The sequence below is a fragment of the Lepisosteus platostomus genome, chromosome 11 (genome assembly GCF_059453375.1).
Source record: "Lepisosteus platostomus isolate fLepPlt1 chromosome 11, fLepPlt1.hap1, whole genome shotgun sequence".
Classification (NCBI taxonomy): Eukaryota; Metazoa; Chordata; class Actinopteri; order Semionotiformes; family Lepisosteidae; genus Lepisosteus; species Lepisosteus platostomus.
Window position 1 is genome coordinate 24,292,477 of NC_142621.1, and position 20,672 is coordinate 24,313,148.

At 33.3% G+C, this 20,672-nt stretch overlaps 1 protein-coding gene across 2 annotated transcripts in view; it reads left to right on the plus strand.

The window, feature by feature from the left end:
• The window catches only part of adgrl2a (adhesion G protein-coupled receptor L2a), a 334,526-nt gene that overhangs the window by 138,138 nt on the left and 175,716 nt on the right, over positions 1–20,672 (plus strand). The gene's annotated exons all lie outside the window — the stretch shown is intronic.

The following is a 20,672-nucleotide window of genomic DNA, read 5'->3' on the forward strand; positions in this document are numbered from 1 at the left end:
TTGGATTATAAATAGGGTTAAGAAAGGGAGTAAACAAATAAAATAAAAAATCTTCATTTTATGCAGGTGAAAGATGGTAATCAACCTGACTTTGTGATGGGGATTAAAAGTTTCCTCTGGGGGGCAGTAGAAACAGAGATACCTTTGGTTTTCTTTCCATGATTCCTCAAGTACAGCTGCTCCAAGTGGTGAGGCCAAAAGACTGTCTACCCTGGATCATTATAATTGCAGTTTTTTTTTTTTAAGAATCTTTTCATATTTCTTAGTAAAAATTATCCCATGCATTGTAAACCTTGTAAACATGATGCACAGCAGCAACCAATAAGTACTAAAATAAATGTGAAAAAATACATAAAACTTCATATCTTATTGAAGTTCTTACTTTTACTCTTAAATCAGGATCAGCTATACATTCTTATAACTAAAGCCACAAGGAAACACTTATGGGCTTTACTGAGCTGTTGTTTCTTAAGTTTAAATGAAACACAGACAACGAATTTAACAGCAGTACAAAGCCTGGAATATAAAAGGGAAAAGAACATTCTTGTCATAAATACAACACAGCCCCTTCCATAAAAGACTAATGAACTAAAAATGTGTGGTTTTATACAATTCATCATTTGGGTCCTAGAAGTACTAAGACAGATGGTAGTTGAAAGTAAAATGTTCTGTTGAATAAAAACTGAAATCAACTTCAGTCTCACAGAATCGAAACAAGATTGTATTTCCCAAAACTTTGAAATGTTAGAAGGTTACACACACGTAGAAGATGAAAAACCCATTATATCAGCACCTTTCTGTGAAAACAAAACAATTGTATTTGTGAATTCATAACCAAAAACAGTCTTTACACAGTACATTACATACTTCAGACTAAGGGAAGAAAATATTTTTTTCTTATAAAATACATAAAAAAATATCAGAAGAACAAAGAAATAAACAATACTGATGATACAGAAAAATGAATTTAGACATCATTTTATGGTTACAATTACCAAGTGTACTTTGTTCCTGTACATCATTATGGCAATAATTCAACAGAATACTTCCAGTACTTCACTAAATTAATTTTTATATTTTTTACATTCTCACACACTATTTTCCTGCTATAAAATAATCTTAGGTAACATCGATATCAAGAATAAAAATGTTAAACTATCACTATACCAAAACCCACACTTGTTTCTTTTTATCATAACATCCAGAACCTTTCAATTTGTTAATGTAGTGTGTCTTTGTGACATTATGAACCAGCTCAATTCAATTTATCATTTTTGCAATTCCTCGGTCTGCCCAAGAAAAGTCATGTAGTTCTGAGAAAGTCATGTACTGTACTCTTCCTGTTTTCCCAGTGATCCCTCAAGATTAATGAAGTGAATTTTTTCCACTCAAAAAATAATAGTCAAACGGTAATGTGGTGGTCAGCTATGTTATCTCACAAGCTGTTTTATTCAGGGCTTGGTTCAAGATTTAGGAACCTTCTGTATGGAGATTTCATATTTGAGTTCTGCTTTGATGGTGGGTTTCCTTCCACCTTCCAAATGTTGGTTAATTGATGTCTGTAGTTGAAAGTGTGTGTCCTATTCCTTTTGGCTTGTGCTTCCATGATAGTCTTCAGATTTCCATGACCAGGAATAGGCAGCTTTCTACTAGCAGATTGGAATTGTTTATTGCAACTGCTTAAATTTAATCCAGCACTAGCTAGAAAATCAAACTGTGGAAAACAGATTTGTAAAGAATTTTAATGTAAAATAATATGAATTTAGGGAAATATGAAACTTATAAAATAACATTTAAATGTTGGATTTCATAACACAAACTGTCATGTTCAGTTAGAGATGTATTTTTTTTCCAAAGCAGATAATAATTTCTGGTAATTTTCTGAATGGCAGTGTTAGCGTGCATTCTCAGGGTTATAGAGAGAGGAGAGGCCTGATGACACTTTTAAAAAATGGGTCTCCCAGAATAAATCCCATAGCTTGCATGGGTATAGCTGTGGCCTCCAGAAGTCTCTGTCAGCTGTACTATACAGATTACATCCTGAGGGGGTTACTTGACAAGCTATAGCTGGGCCATAATGAAATAAAAAGAGTTTTATTGTAAACAAGGTCAAGACATTTGTCAAAAGCTCTTGTCTTTTATTTTATGTGGTTAATGTTATAAGTGATATTTTAGATTAATGAATGAATGTTAACAGAAAGGGTATTATGTACATTTTTTTTTTCATTTTTAACAGAGAGGATATTGTACTTTTATTTTTTTAAGCTTATGTCACAGACATAAGGCCCAAGATAAATAGAATGTGGTATTCACAATTCCAGTCAGAGGCCGCAACTCAAAACGTGCGCTGTGAGATAAGGCAGCAGTCTCAGAGGTAGAAGGATTGAATGGGGGCCAGTTGACAAGTTTTCACGGTGAGGTTCTGCTCATCATCCAGTAATTAGCACCTCGTTGCTTTCAAATGTGCATTACCCAGCTGGCTAAGGGAAGATGACACCTCCAGCTTTATAACGGGGATTTTCTTTTCATTGAGCTCACTGGGACATGCAGGGTGCTTTCACAACTGCAGCTGGTGCCCATACCCTTCCATTGTGAATTGGAATGGTTTTGATTGGAATGGAATGAAGGGGCTGATAAGGTGATTTTGGCAGCTGGGTAGAAAATCAGCGCAAAAGTTGTTATGCCTTATTGTCATTTTAATGCCTTTCATACATAACAAAGTGCCCGTATGTATAACAAAAGTAGCCATTTTGTTTTTGAAAACATTGGGTGTTTGTGCAGTAGAAAAAGGATAACTACATTTTGCCACAAAGCAATGATCAACTTCTAAATTATAATTTCAATAAACATATTTTGTTGTCCCTGTTATATGACTGGATATGTCATCTTTTTACACTGTGTTTTGAAGGAGGATTAAAAATATGCCTGCAGGTTCCTATTGCATTTCTGTTATGCACTTTTTGCGTGCTACTAACTCTGGGACATGGTCAACCGGTGTCATGCTTGCTTAGAGAAACAAGAGATCATATTTTGATTCCTTTTCAGCAGTGCTGACCTATCTTTTAATGTCAGAATACATTTTTTTGCCATTGTTCTAAACATTCCAAGAATGGGATATACGTTAAACCCCGACAAAAGTGTTGATGTCTCAAATGCAATGACTCTTTTTTAAAATTGTACACCACAATGTAATTTCCACCTTACATTTCAGACTCTTTAAAACCTTTTATAAATAATCTGGTGTTGTATTAACATGTTTTAAATTAACTACGTTCATGTGATTCTTATTTCTGTTTTTATTATAGTGATGTTACTGATGCAATTAAACATACCATAAATTTAATTAGGCAGTAGTGCTAGTTTGTTCAGCAGTGGAAATTACATGCTTGGTTACACTAGTAAATATGACATTAAATGCTTTGCAAATTATGTAATTGTGCAGTTAAAAATTAAACATCTTTTGGAAGAGATTATAAAGAGTATTCTGTCCTTAGCACTTATTACAAAATGCATACAACCCAAAATACTGTGGATTTTTTGTTTACTGCTTTCTTCTAGAAGATCATTTCCACTGTTAATATTGAGTCCATAAAAAAGTGAATTTGAATAATATTGTTTAGATTAAATTATGTATCCAATGAAAGCTGCAAGGTGTTGAGGTGTATATTTATTCTTCATTTGTCTAAGATAATTTTGCATGCTGAGTGATTGACAGGTTTAATTAACAATTTAATAGTCCAGGGACAGATTTTATTTTGTAGATAATAATGAAAAGATAACACCCTACATGGAAATAAATTGATAACTCAGTGATGTAGTTTGGTCTCTGCCTGGGTAAGCAAATCTTATAGCAGTTATTGAAATGACATTACTATTGTATTCAGAAAGAAACTGGAGAAAGTATCCTAATTTCAAGGTTTGGTGCTTTTTTATGGGAATATTTATGTTTCCTACCCACTTTAAAATAAGGTATTGAATATAGATTTATGCTATGATGTCCCTGAAACAGAATAAGAAAGAATCACACTGAAATGACTGGTTAACAATTTGCAAGGACACATATATAAAACTAAAGAAAGGGGAAAGTGAAATTTCCCTCTGCAGTGTCCTTATTTGAGAGATTTTCTTTTACAAATTAAATATATGACACAATTATGAAGTTCTGTGTGTATATATATTCTGGAACCTTGTAAAAGCTTTAGTTCAAGCCAAAAAAGTGAGATTTTTTTTAAAGATTAACATGTTTAATGATGATATCAGATATAACACATTCCTGATAATAATGCAAAACTTTTTACTGAGGCAAACAAGACTAATTTATTAGGATTTATTATGTAAATACTGATCTTGTGTTGAGCTGCATAATACAAATTAACTTTAGAAAAAACATACCTGTATGTGATGCTTTATTTGAATGTTGCTTCATAATCCCTTCGCAAGCTACAAAAGAACTATAATAATTGCTACACGAGAACTATAATCACATGCATAATGCTTTAGAGGGACAAGCACAAATTACATAAAGTGTGCATAAAAGGTCATGAGTTTTGTTTAAGCATCTTTTTCAGAGTTTGGTACAAGTAGCCAAAAAAATATTTTTAAAGAGATTAAGAAGATCTTGATTTTATGTCAGCTATAGATATTGCAATGCACACATAAGCAGTAATAAATTTCCTTCTGTGCATGTAGATATCTTCGAGGTGAATTACAAAAATGATTAGAAAAACAGAAAAGTTGATTTTGCTAGTTACATTTTTTCATGGGGTCTATTGTATAATTTGAATTTTCATTAATTTATAATAATCTAAAAGTAATTCAAAACAGAATTTACTAAGCAAACATAACTGTCAGATGTTAAGCAGTTTGAATCATTTAATATAGGATGAGGGTGTTCATATCCAAGAGACTGAAAGCAAACAATCAGTACTAAGGAAGATATACCATCACATTAGAAATGTTTCTTACTACTTATTTTTCTCTGTTTTTCAGTATACAATGGACAATTATCTTTTTTTTACCAGTATTACAGAATGTGAATGGAACTCAATTTATAAATTGTAAATCGTATTTCATTAATGCCAATAACAATGTTCAATGACAGAGAGAACCAATGGGCCATATTCGAACTGAAGTTTTGTACTTTGTCTTATATAGTTTATTGAACAAGATTGAAATTAGAGTACATAACATGGAGTCTCTTTGCTATTCATGGAATATGCTGCTTGTATTTTCTTTATTCTTTTGCATTTTCTTTTATTTCTGTATTCTTTAATCTATAATACTGACTGAGGAATTTTAAAAGTAAATTTAAAAGATAAGGAGTCTAAAATAGGTTAGGTGTTCTTGAAAATTGTCAGAGTTCTATAAATTAATAGTATGGTTTGATTCAAAATAAAACTGTCATTTTCTGAGTATTTGATTAATTGTGTTTGTGGCAAAGATGAATCTGCCATTTCATTAGAGAATACATTCCCAGTCTTGTTATTGGACAGTAACCAAGTCAGAACGTGATGTCTCAGAAGGGTCTGGAATAAGTTTAGTCATCTGGATCTAGTTAAAAGCTGGTTTTCTCATTTCCATTTAGTAGTATTTTCTGTTATTGAGTGTGCACATTAGATAATAATCTAATTCATTCTATGACTTCAGAGGCAAAGTATTGCCTATGATAAAAGCCAACCATAGTTTAATGATTGTCTCACCAGTAGATGCTCTTACAAAACCAGTTTGTGTCAGAAATAAACTTCACTTTTAACCTAGTGAAAAGTATTGCACATGTCCAAATTGCCAGAGATTTTTGTTCAATGTACTCATCTCACTTGGTGGCCTTGTATTAAAATGGTAGTGGGTGATAAGATTAAGACTGCATGCTCTATTGTAAGAGGAAATGCTCTCTTTTTTTGTTGACAGCAAAATTATACTTACTATACACCTTTTATGCCCAATTGCTCCTCAATTCCTGACTTTTTGGGGAAATGACAAATTATCTATGCCACATGCTTGCGTCCTAGGTCCTACCTCACTGGTAATTGTATGATTTAAACTTTGATTACATCTCAGCCAAGTTTCAACAAAAGAACTGCAAAAATAGCCTGATTCTAAAAGCCTAACATTTATTCATAGTAAGTCATATTCAAACAATGCCTTTTGGTGAGATCTAAGTGTTTAACTTTCAATAATGGGTTAGTTTAAACACATAGTTCAGGGATGGCCTTTCAATGATAACTCAAAGCACAACTAAATATAAATAAAAGTGACACCAACCAACACCATTTGTTTGAGGAAAAAAAAACTGTCTGGTTTTGAATTCAAATTTTAGAAATCAGCAGTCACATATATAGACTAAGGGGGATTGATGATCTGTCAGTGCCCTTCAATTCCATTATCAAATACTGCCCAGCAGTTCATCCCTAGAGGACATTCAGTCTTGCCCTGATCTTTTTTGTCTGTTCAGTAAGTCTTGCTATAAAGCATGATTCACAAAAGTTAGAATTTGTAGGCTGTGTGATTTTTATTATTTCTTTTAGGTTCCTTTTAAATGCATTGCTCTGTTTCCTTTACCACAAGTAATTTAGTTTGTTTTGTTCATAATAATTTAAGAGATCTAGTTGTATAATGTTCAGAGCATGGGTATTGTGAAGTCTTATAAGAAACATTAAAATTTAGTTAATAAAATAATTGGACCAATTAAAAAAATGTTTTAACTCAACCGGCACATAACAGCCTGAAATAAAAACAAATCAACCTATTGCTTATTTCTAGCCATTCCTCACCAGAGCACATACACAATGCAAAACTGTGTAAAGCCCTAGTCACATTTGGTGGGATTCAAGATTTTTGTCTTAGAAAAGCTGTGTAAGATTTTTCTCTTAATGCTTTCAACTTGTGCATATTATACAACAGACATTTCAGAGCAGTATAATTTAACTTTTGTATGAAAAACTGCATATAAAGTGTATACAGATCCACAAAAACAGCTAAGAAAAGAGTGCACTTTTCCTGCCTATTGCTTGTACAGAATAGTACAACTGAATTTGTTCCTAGTCTCAAATTACACCATCAAATCCTGGGATTGGGAATTGGAACCATCCTGGGAAACTGTCAGCTCATTTGAAGGTATCGGACAAGATATAGTTTCTCTATATGAAGCAATGCCACTTCATACCAGCAGATATACAGTACAGGCCGGATGCTGGATTACTGCTGAAATTTTCTTCATTGCTTCATAGTAGTCAATAGTTAGCATTAGTATTGTACATAAAATATAAAATGTTAGAAAAATATTTTTCCTGAAATATTTAATGATTTCATTAACTCAGTTTTACTCTACACTGGTTGCTAGATTGTTCAGTGTTTAGGTTTGATGGCTTAATGCAGTCTTTATGTATAATTGTACTTTTTGTTATAAGTTGCAGGGTCTATGTTAAGCAAACTGGAGTAAGTGACTTGCAACAACAGGTCTTCGTGTGCTTCTTGCCCCCTACTTTAAGACTTTGATAAGATTTTTTTTAAAAAACCATTAGAGAAATATCTATATAAGCACTGGTTGCTTTGGCAAAATTCTAAAGTTCTGTTTTTGTGTTAAAATATTTGCATTCACTTTGAGAATATCATTTGTTTTTGTTTTGGCTGTTGAACAGCAAGGCATTCTGTCCATTTGTTTCCCTCATACCTCTGTGAGATCATTTCTATTCAGTCTTTTTTTTATTTTTGTCACTCTCTTGGAAGATGAGGCACAGTATCAAAGGGAAATAAGATAAATAGCTGCCAATTAGGGGCTTCCAGGTGCATTACAATGTGAGCTCATCAGCAACCTCACCCCTTAGTAACGGCATTAGCAAGAAAGTTAGAATAGCAAGACGCTGAAAAGGAAATGAGCCTATTGAAGATGAAGGAGTTTGATAAAACATAATTTATGGTTTTCTAGCACAGGCAGAAGTTATACAGAACTTTATTTGGTTAACTTTGAAAGTGTTTTTTCTTTCCTCTTGCAAGATAATAATTAAGATGTACTTTATCTATTTATAACTTAAGAAAATGACCACCTGCTTCATGTTTGCACAAGAACTTTTTTAATGGCCAGCATGAATGGAAAGAATCCCACCCACATCCCCTCCTAACATTTGTATGTAATCCCTCATTAATGGCATAAAAGAATGGTTGCTAGTCTGCAGATCATGTGGCCATTTTCAACAACTGCTCTTGTTTTGCCATTCCTTTTTCAAGAGGCTATCTTAAAAAAAAAAGCGAAGCCTACAGATTCAACTTTACTTAGTACTGTTTAAAATTTAAATTTACAGATTATTGAAAAATTAGCTGTGGATTATACATATCAATCAGAGAAAAAAAAGACATCTTTTTTGTTTTCCTTTTACAGATTTGTTTGAGGCTTCACATGCTGGGCTGAAAGGCCCTTTAGAAGTATCTCTGTTTTATCATGCTGAACATACAGATAAAAACTATTTTAGACCGTACCATGTACCGTTTAAGAACTGCCCTACAAGATTAATGCTAATCTTAACTTGAAAAAGGAATTTCCTATCTTTTGTTTCATCTACAGTTAACTGAAATAAAACCTGGTCCCCTCACAGCAAGACTTAAATATATTTCTCTTAAAAACTAACAGTTCGTGCTCAGGACCCCTGCTAAGCTTGTGAAAAGCAAACCCTGAATACTTCTTCAGAGGCAGGTTAAACCCTGCTGCGAAAAAGCCTCTTCGCACACTTCTTGTTACTGTATTTCCTCGATCTACATAAACATGTTAGTAAACCAAAGTAGTCTTTGAATCTAAATTTTCAGTTATTATTCAAATTAAATCAAATCTGGCAGATGGTGAGAGAAGGCACAAGCTGGCTGTAAATCTCCTGTTCTACCTCTGTGATTGCTCTGCCCGCAGTGGAATAAAGATTCAAAGAAAATCAGTAATCATGACGGATGTCATTAGCATATTCCCAATAAGGGAGTTTTAAGGGGGGAAAAAGAAAGAAATCTCTCGGATAATATGGGTAGAGAATGAATCAATGCAGAGCGTTCCTACCCACAGCTGCTTGACAAACAAGACATTCACTATAATACGTGGGAAAGGAAGTTTACAAAAATTATGTCATTTTTCTATGAAGCAGTAAATGGATTTGGAACACTTGATGCTAATAACACATTCTTATCTGCTTTATAATCAGTCTTGCAGCTGGGCTGTAAGTCTTTTTTTTCAGAAATCTGCAAAGCGTGAAGTGCTTTTTGTAATCTAGAGGAGTGTTGCTTAACTAAAGCGAAATTAGTAGAATTCTTAGTTTATTTAAAACAAACAAGACAGCTTGATATGTAACATGTTCAGTCTAAGTCAGAATGTTGCCTTGTTATTGGCATAATGGTTCTTTCTGAGAAATGTTGTTCTCAGAGAGAGTATATTCATTTGAAAAAAAACCAAACAGTGAATATAAAGCAATATTTATCTCGGCTTTGGTAAAATGCAATCAATGTGTTAATTGAATCAAAATAAATCGTTTCATTTTCCTTCTTTTTACTTTTCCATTTAAACACACACAAACGCATCCACACATACACTTTACCATCCAAGGCTTTAATTGAACTAAAACCTAACTGTATTACATTTTTTCAGATTAAGAGGTAAAAACTTTCTTATGCAAAACTATAAAAGCTTGTTGACACTGATAGCTCATAACATAGCTTCGCAGGAAAAGGCTATTTTACTCCCACAGCCAATATAAACCTTATTTTGGAGGATCAGAAGCAGAGGTAATGAATAGCTTATGTATGGAATATATGTCAGTTTACACAAGAGCAAGGAACACAGAAAAAAAGAACATCAACAAACAGATATCAACTGGACTTTAGCACCTTCCTGAAATGAAGAAAAATAAATAAATTAGATCCCCTTTCAGTTGTGTGATTCAAATGCAAATGATTTGGCATTGGTAAATGCTGGATTCAGATTCAACTTTAGGGGCTTGTTCAGTGAGCCAAGTTCATTCTATTTCCAGTCAAACCGTAGAGAACCTAACAGAAAGTCGATGCAAGCGAACAGCTTGAGACTTGCTCCCAAACCTGGGTTACGCAAGCCACAGCAGGGGCAGCTCACTATTTACAGCTTCTGTTTTAAGGGAAGGATAAGCTTAGGGTGACAGCCTTAGCACATTATTGATTGTATCAGCGGGAGGCAGATGGTTAAAAAAAAGTAAGGTATGCAGTCACAATAGTTACATTTCTGTTGCTTTGAAATCAAAGTTCCAATTGTTGAGGACAGATTGGCGTAATTTTTCAACTTGGCAAACAACAGTTTTCGGCCTCTCTTCAAAAGTAATCTGTTTAACAAGACTTGCCTCTAATAAACTTTCTTTATCCCTACCAAGATGGCAGAAACCATTAATAATGTTTCTGTCACATGCACATCTCCCCCATTCTTTCCTGTGAAAATAGTAGAAATCATTAATTACAGTTTCTGTCACTCACAAAGGGACCCCATGATTGTTCAAGTCTCTGAGTGGTTTAATAGTATGTATTCACCTAGTGACCACCTATTCTGTGGAATTTGAATAGGAATGCATTGCTTACTCTATTAACAATGAGCCCAAGGGTTCTCATCACACATTGCATGTGCTTACCCAGGCAACAAAAACACATCTTTTTTGATTGATAGTGGAAAGGATGATTATGAATAAGGTTAGGATTTGATTACTCCATCCGTCTTAATCAGGTTTTGCATTGTTGTGAATAATATGTTGAAGATTTGTGATACTAAAAGGCTTAACTAGGCTTTTGTCTTGTAGCTAGAACACAGTATGGCCCTTCTGAGGTAATTTGACAGTGTGGATTTTGGCGCATATTTAATTATTTTACTCATGCAAAAACCTAGGAATTCTTGTTTACTAAAGAAGAATATATAAACATAGTAATCAAATACCATTTATTTTTAAATAAATCCGTTTTTGAAGTTTATTTTTATAAAATTAGATTGATTCAATTATTTATATACATTATTTTTTAAGTAATCTATTATTAGGTTTATAGATATTGTTTGCATCCGTGTTTTTTTTTCCAGGTCTGATTTTATATATAATCTGAAGCAATCTGTAATAAACTAACACACACAACAATATCATTTCCATTTAGTAAGTAGAACAGCAGCTTTCAGCATTAAAAGTATCATGAAGTCAAAGAAAATCTGGGTGTGATTCTGACTATTCCAGCTGCTGAAATTATGAGTTCATGATCATCTTCTGCTTATCATGCGGTACTGTTCTACCACAGTACCTCCCAACAGTGTGCTACTCTTTGCAACTGATTCCCCACTGAAGACTTTCATAATTCAAGCATTTGATTCTGATAAGAAATTATTTATTTTGTATATAAATATGTTGTTTTCAAATGTTTTTTTTATTTTTTCTAGATATCAAGGACTTCTTCTGTTTTTTTAAATGTATTTAAATTCAGTCTACTAGCAATAGACTGAAGACAAACATGTTATAAACAGATATATATTTCAGGTTCTACCATGCTGTAAATTAAATCACCGTTTTAAAATTTGAATAAATCTATGTGATATCAATCATATATGCAAATATATAAAATAACACATCTTCATTTCATTGTTTCATAGAAATTCTCTGCAAAATAAAATATTTTAGTTTTAAATGGTATTTTTTCCATTTTTTATAGCTGTATGTTACAAGCAATGTTTCACATACAGCTGAAATTGAAAGGCCATTCAGTAAGAATGAAACATGGCTGTAGATTTTCTTCATGACAGATTTCTTCACTTGTGCTCCAAGACTATTGAATGTCCTACCCTGCCTAAATACATGTGGCACTTATTTGAGTCAATGACTGCTGCCAAAATCCAGTTAAAAATACCTTAATCATTGATTGGTATGTGTTTAAACAAATTTCATTTAATTTCCAAGGTTTTGTTGCTTTGGAAAATAGTCTGATTGTTATAACTGACATGAAAGTTACTCATTAAAAAAAAAATGTTGTTGTAAATTGCTGCCTCATTCTCTGTTACAGAAAAATATTTATATATATATATCAACTTTATTTGCATACTTAACACTATACTTTCATCATTATTCATTTCTTAATTTTCTGTATCATTTTGTGTGTAGTTTATAAAAAGGTTTGTACTGAGTGCACAATCTGTGTATGTGTTTACTTTGTGATAAAGGACAGCTAATTGTTCAGTTATATCAGTCCTGTCAGATAAATATGTTAAATTTATATTACTGATATTACTATTTCTACATCTACTACTACCAATATTATAATAATCATCATCATCATCATCATCACTAATGTAACTACAGAAACATTTTGATTTAACTGTTATCATACTGATATGGATCAGAGACAAGCAATTGTTGGTATTAATTACCTATGTTACATATCAGAATTTGAATCTGTTGTAAGTACAATGGGTACACAACAGGATACATTGCTTCAGCTAAAGACTAACCATTAAAATGTGTAGTTTCCTCCATGCTTTGTTTCGTTTGCTCCAAGATAATTGGACATTGCAATGCATACAGTTTTAATGGGATGTATGATGGCTTAAAACTGGAGGATAAATGGGTCTGAAAGATTGCCTACTGTGACTTTCATGCCAGCACAATTTCCCTTGTAAGTAGGCTTTGGAAAGAACAAATATCTATCTATGGTCCTATAAATGATTAATACCAAGTACACTTTATGGGTTATATTGTGTTTTAGCTCACAAATATGTTTTGTCTTTATAAACATGAAAAGCCATCAAATTTGTACTGCTTTTCATTTTGAACCAATGACCTATAAATGAAGCTTACAAACCAGTCATTGAAGATATAGGTTTCTGTTCAAAACCAAGTGATGACAATGAAGTATCATCTACCAGGCCACATCCCTGTGCTTCCACAGCACCAAGCTGAGAACAGATTAATGACAGGGAGCATTAGTTACAGTGGCTTTAAAGTGTCCAGAGTGCAGAAGCAGTGAAAGAAGATTTCTGATGCAGGAGAGAGGACAGGCGAGGAAATGGAATTAGATATTCCCATGAACATATAGAGGTTAACATATGTAAATTAAATGTATTTAGAATTTTATTTTGAAAGTAAAGGTTTTCTTTTTATGCTGGAATAGAATCAATATATCTAGTCATATAGACTCTGCTTTGTGAACTTAAAGTTTAGTTTAGAAATCGCATGCTGTACCTCCAGACGTTGAGCGTGAGAGAAAAGGGGTGCTTTTTAAAATTATCCAGCTCTTGTTTTGTGCTGTCTAGGGAAGTAACAGAATCTAGTCTGGGAACATTGTCTACAGAAAAGCCCTGGGATCCTTAACTGTACATCATAACATTCGTAGTGCACGAATTATAAAACTATAAAGTTTTAATTATAGGTCTGTTTAGAAAATAGTACACCTTAAGAATGTTGGATGGTGTTTAAAGTTTTTTGATCTTCCTGCAAGTTTTGACTCGAGTGCTTTATTCCCTCTTTGGTCTGAAGACAGGCATTTGTCACACTTTATCTCCTGCATGGCTATGTGAGGTTGAGCAAAGTATTGAAGTTCTCCAATATGAAAGTTCTGTCGCCATACTTGAGTAGCTAACTTTATTTGTGAGGCTGGAACAACACTCATAAGATCGGAAGAATTAAGCAATTTGTCTTTACAGACAGTCCACTATAGCTTTAGGGATACAAAAGCTGGATTTTGGACTATTCTGACCTATTGTTCATTTTAGTAACAGTTGAAAAAGAGGAACCGAAAATAGTACTATTGTGTAAAATGTCATTATAAATGTTATGTTTCCTTTTAATTCAATAGGATATAATAGCAAGGGCCTAAACAATTAAAAGATCAGAAACAGGAAGCTCTCTCACAGTTGTCTGCTGAGGGCAAATTGAAAATAACTATGACTGTAATTATTTATCTGATCATTCTCTGTCCATATTTCATTGTACGAGTGTTGAAATGCAATTTCATAAATCCCATTAAAACCACTTTCTTACTTGAAGTGCTAACGCCTCTGACTTTTCAAGCCGGTGCGGTTTCTCTGATCAAAAGAGTTGTGAGGTCACTGCTTTTTTAAAAATAGTTAAGAGATACTCTATGACTCTTAAGATGCCAATTGATCTACAGCAGACAATTAAATTAAAAGGTTTCACTTGTTGGCACATAAAAAAAATCTTTGTCAGGTTGTCTGACTATAGACAAGTTGTTTCAGGTTACTTTAAATGAGGAAGCACCTGAGGCAAGAAAAAACTTGCCTTGCATAAGAGTGCCTTCTAAGCAAATAATAAAAAAAATATTTGCAGGTCCAGTGTAAGCCATTTCAGATGATAATTTGGTATTTTTCTTTGTCATATACATCTTATGATACATGCTTCAATCATACATATATAATACTTCAATCATTTAAAATGATACCACATATTATTTATCTCATTACTCTGAAGCTCCACAGATTTTGCAAAAATATACCTCACTAGTTCAATAACATTTTTAAGGTGTTTCCATGAGGACTGTACCTTGCATGCGGCAGTTTTCAAAAATATGAGAAATATAAAAAAATAGAAAGTACTTTTAGGTGTGACTTTAAATTCTCTTCTCCCAGTATGTAATTAAGTAATACCGCAAATATGACTCGGGGTCATCATTTGTTGCTCTGTTTTCAACAACTTTTATTGATTTTTTTATTCAACTCTTTGATGATAAAGCCTCAAAAGTTATGAGATTTGAGCTTCTCTCCATACATGGCTGAAGAGAGTATCAAGACACTAAGGAAAAGCACCAATAGCTTTATTGGGGGAAATGCTGTCTTCCAGTCATTTTTAGAAAAAAAGAGCATAATAACTGTGCAAACAGCATTGTAACTAATCAGCAGTAACAGATTAAAATTTTACATTGCTCTGAAATGCAAGCTGGGCTCTGGCATGTCAGCCTAGAATTACGATGGGGTTTCCTACAGTCCCCAGTTGCTCCATTTCATTGAAGCACAACATGTCTATGTTTTCAGTGGAAGTTTTATTTTGTTTCATCTGGGGAAGCAGTTTCAAAAAAAGAAGAAAAAAAATATAAGTGGCACTAAGGAGGATGCTTATTATAGCCTGTGGGAAAACACTTTGGCGGTTTCCCAGTGTAATTCTGGTTTGGAGCAGTGCCACTCCATATAGTTTCTCACTGTGCCATATCACACAATGCAGAGAATTTAAATGGAACTCTGTTAAATTTCCAAAATGCATCATAGACCTCCCTTATTTCACCTTTTCAGTTTCATTGAACTTGTACATACACACCAACTTCCCACCCTTTTTCCTAAAAATGTATTAGGGTTTTAAGACAAGAATCTGTTTCAGTAAATTTTGATATTAGCAAAAATACAAAATACAACATTTTTGTTAATATTAATATATATATATATTACATATATATTAAAGGGATTATTATATTATACTATATATTTGTAATTGAATGTGTCCAAAATTACTTCCAGGTTAGCTAAAGGGGTTGGTTTAATCAAAAAGTTCCTGTATCCTAAGATTTTTGAATCAAAATGCCAATTCCAAATTTTGTAAACCAGAACAGTGACATTTCAACAGAATTTTCTTAGGTACTTCAGAAATTCATGCTATCTGTGGAAAATTCAGATTATATGGTTTGTGAACCTCAGGTGGTTTGGTTTAAATAAAATGAGGGGAATTCATAACCTTCTTACTTCTGTATCTTTAGCAGTCCATGTAAAAAAAACAATTGTCTCTTTTTTCTTTCATCCAAAGGCAGAATGAGTAGGAATTGCATATTAATTTAAGTTCCAGTTTTTTGCAAAGCAATCTATATTTAGCCAGCAGCCATATCACCCTGCAACTCGCAACTGGCAATCCACTGAAGCTAAGCGGGTGTGAGCCTCGTCAGTACCTGGATTGTGGCTGGAAGAGGTGTTAGTGGGGCCAGCAGGGGGCGCTCACCCTGTGGTCCATGTGGGTCCTAATGCCCCAGTATAGTGATGAGGAGACTATACTGTAAACAGGCGCCGTCCTTTGGATGAGACGTAAAACCGAGGTCCTGACTCTCTGTGGTCATTAAAAATCCCAGGGCGTTTCTCGAAAAGAGTAGGAGTGTAACCCCGGCATCCTGGCCAAATTTCCCATTGGCCCTTACCAATCATGGCCTCCTAATAATCCCCCTCTATGAATTGGCTTCATTACTGGTGCACTACGGCTGCCGTCACATCATCCAGGTGGATGCTGCACATTGGTGGTGGTGGAGGGGAGTCCCCATCACCTGTAAAGCGCTTTGAGTGGAGTGGCCAGAAAAGCGCTATATAAGTGTAAGCAATTATTATTATTATTATTATTATTATTATTATTATTATTATTATTATTATATTTGAAATATATAAGTAATAGGTTTATTCCATGTTGAAAAGAGAAGAAAGAAAACAACGTTCCGGCCGTGGAACCCACCTGTACTATATTTGAAATATACCTCAGAATACAAAGGTCATCTATAATATTTTTCCTGGTTTTGTTGATAAAAATAATGTGGTTTTTCTAATCATGTTTTTGTTTATTTACAATATACTTTATCATTGTGGGGTATGTCTCATTAATTATTCCATATGTCTACAGGCAGTTGTTATATAGGAATATGAAACTGTTTTAGTTGTGTTTGTTTCAGTATAACTGGAACGTGGGCTGTTCACAACAGATAAATAAAAACAAAGATAAAGTATCGCAGCTCAGCAGGGCACTCACTCAGTATGCTTTAGGCCCTGCAAGCTTGAAATTGAGAATTTCACTGGGATCTGAAATATCCATCCAAGGAAAAGACAAATGGTGTAAGAATAACAATTCTTACCCCAAGGCTTAGGGAAACAGTTGTGACTACTGTTTGACTTGGTATTGTCTTAATAATGTAGCAGTCACATGGATACCATATGCATGTGTACAGTTATTGTTCTATTAAATGCATTATATAAAACACATTCAGTTGTAGAGGAACAAGTGAAGGTTAATTTTACTTTTCAATATTGACTTTACCTTTTCTTGTAACTTTTGCAACCCGCATGCTGACATAGCCTCTCACTCTGACATCAGCACTGGTGGTCAACATTACAGAGCCCCTTTGAAAAATTCCCGAAATACAGCTGTGTAGAAGAATCAAGAAGATAATATTGTATTGTAGATGCAATAGATTAGAATATAGTGTATAGATTATAATATATACACTATATTTCAGATATGTTCTGAAGAAAGTCAAAATATTTTAGCAAATATTTAAGCCATGACATTAATTGAATTTTTGTTTTTTAGCACAACCCCAGAAATGATCATAATTTTAATTGGGGGAAAGTACCTAGTTAATAATGCATAATTTTTATATATAGTTATTTTAATATTTATTAAATATTTGTTATTTATTTTAATATTTGTATTTTATGTTTGCTATTTGAGATTCATAATAGTTCTTATCACATATCACTCATTAACATATAAAATTGGCTAAATATAGACAAATTGATTGCATCTTCCCTATATTTATGAATCATATGGAATGGGAATGAATCTCATCATCTGGGTATGAATATATTTCTTCAAAGATACATATTTTTAAAGTGAACATCCTATCCAGATTTAAAAAAGGATTTTTTAAAACATATCTAAAGTCATTTTGGAGTTGATGATGTGTGCCCTTTTCAGAATTACTTTGATTTTGATTAAGCACCTTTTTCATAACCAGGAGTGAAAACAGCACCAAACTGTGACAACTATTTTCTGTTAACCACATAACTTAAATATTATTATTTATTAAAATAAATTTTATTATGTTACATGAGGTAACTGTTCCATCCTGTTGTTCTAATTGCACAACTTTATATTGTATTAGTTTCACAAATTTAGTTGGAATCATTTGTGCGTATAGTATAGTCACAAACACAAAATACAGTCTTAGTGTTAGTTTTAAACTGCTTTCATATAATGTTTAGTAACCAATGACAGCAGCAATAGAAATCAGTCAATGTTGTCTTAAACTAAGGTTGTGTTTGTGCCTTTGAAATTATCCATTGGGGTTAGATATGTATGTTCTGAATTCTCTTAAGTTGCTTAATTAGCAAGATTTAATAGCTTGCAGCCTTTTTGTAAGATATCTGCTGCTTGTCTCTGGATCTAAATCCAAATGCACTACAACATTCTGTATGATGTCACAATAATGCCGCAGGCAGGGAGTGTCACATTTCAAGATGCATATATTTTGCATTTAATTAAGTATTTAGCACTGTTCTGCAGGGTTGCTGAGTGCCTTTTCATTGCTGATGTTGAGGGCTTCATGAGAGAGTGTTTTGCTGGTTTGTGGGAATTCGTGATTAGAATGACCATTATCCTGTCTTTTCAACATTTACAGGTGTCATTTGTGTATGAGCACAATGTTAACAACAAGGTAAATAAACCCAAGTGTTTGTCCTTGGCAATCTGCCTCAATCTGCTGCTGAATAAATTATCTCATAGGACCTGTAAAATTTGAAGGAGTTCATTTGAGCTGCATTTTACATCATGTCAGTGTTTCAGTTGAAATGCAAGTGTTTTTTTTTACTTTGGAAGTTTGCTAATAGATATAATGGAGAGAATAAAGTAGAGAATTAATAAGTGATCAAAAAAGATAAATGATCTTTATCAATCATTTATCATCATTGATCATCATTACCTTACACCCAGAGCACCACAGCCAAAACGTTGTGTTTTCTTTCTTCTCTTTTCAGCATGGAATAAGCCTATTACTTGTTCCTTTGCAGCCTATGCATGCTGACGCAGCTACCCACCTGAACTAAATAAAGATAAATGTTTCATGTACCAAAAGAAAATGCACTGACAGCAATGGTGTTAATATATAGAAATAGATGTATTTAGACTGATAAAAATATCACTAAAATATAAACTTGCTGAGAATTTTGAAAAATAATGAGTGAATTTACATACTGAAATGCTAATAGTTTGCTTAGTGAATGTAAATCTAAGAAAATAATGTATAATATAATTTTCCTCCCACTCTAAAATTGAAACATTTTTTAAAATATTATATGGACACTAGAATTTAACTGGAGAATCACATTTAAATATAAGTTGCAAAAGTAAGGCGCAGAGAAAATTATTGATTTATATGATAAATGTATTAACCTTCTCAAGAAATTCAGTATAAAACATTATTGCTGGTTTTACTCCAAAAAGCCTATAAAAATATTCCTTGTTGTTAACAATCATAGCTGTTATGGGTGTTCTATCACACTAGTATAACAGTTATGTTAAACTTGGCATCAGTGTAGAGTGGTGGTTGCGGTTCTGGATGTGTATCAAGTTGTGGGTTTGAATCTTAGGTATGGCACTACTGCAGTACCCTTGAATAATGTACTTCACTCACTTGCTTCAGTGAAATACCCAGTTCTTTAAATAAGATACAAATGGATATCAATTTGGAGGAAAGCACTAGTGAAATACTACTACTAATAATAATGATAATCTCCCTTAGTGCAATTACATAATTTGTACTGTTCTTTCTTCACGGCGTAAATTTCATTTGAGGTTAAGTTTGAAAATTGCTGAACATTCTGATTTCAAATCTTCAGATCTCATCTTTGTGATTAAAATAAGGTTTATGTGCACACTACTGGGCTTTCTGGTGTGGGTCTAGATACATGTTGAGAATCTCTTCTCAGTACCACAATGTTTTGGTAATTTTATTCTGATTCATTCCTGGTCCAGTAAAGACAGATCCAGGTGTATGCAAAAATGTAGTTGCAAGTGTGTGTGTAACTTCACTTCTGTTCTTTCAGATTTGTAAATATTTAGATTCAGTTTTAAAACAGTCTCCTGTTAAAGCAGAGAGTACCCCTTACTTAAAATGCAACAAATTTCATTTTTCATAAAATCCTTCAAACTAGAAGTAAGAAGTAATGTGTGATATTGCTGCCCATTGATAATATAAAACAAGAGGATAAAAAGAAAAATAACAGAATGTTGGCTTTTCACGTTTTGATTAGTTTTAGGATGTGTTCCCTTTCAAAAACTAATGTGTCTTCAAATTGACACATCTTTCATTTCCATCTGTTGAAGCTATAGATAAAAGAAGTATCAATGTTGGAAGAGTTTTTCTTCTTCAGTTTTAATGTGCTCACCCACTGATATTGTTATTGAGGCAAGACTAGCCTCTTCAGTTCTCTGGATTCTTAAATTCTTTTGTTTGAACTTCGCACCCTGGATTCAAACCATATTCTTTGAACTCTGCATTTTGCCTGGGAAAAACGTTTATGTAAAGGCTGTCCACTCTTCGGGTTCTGCAGTGTGTCAGTGGAATGCAGATGAGCATGCTAGTTCTGGCCCCTCTATTTCATGTTGACTAAAACTTTGGAGTGCTCTTCAAATTGTAACCCACAGCAGTGCCTATTGTGCTCTTCAGTTCTCTTTCCCTGCAGTTACATTTTATTGGCTTGATAAACTTTTGAATTGCTAAAAAGCAGCTGCCTGGAGTGGGATTTAACTGATTCTCATGGTACTTGGTGGTACACTTAGGATACTTTTTTCAATATGATGCTACAAAACCTGCACCTATTGATGGCTGTGTAGAGTTAAAACATTCTTCTTGTTAATGAAAATTTGATTAATTAAATTTTAACAATAATCTGCTGTTCTATTTAA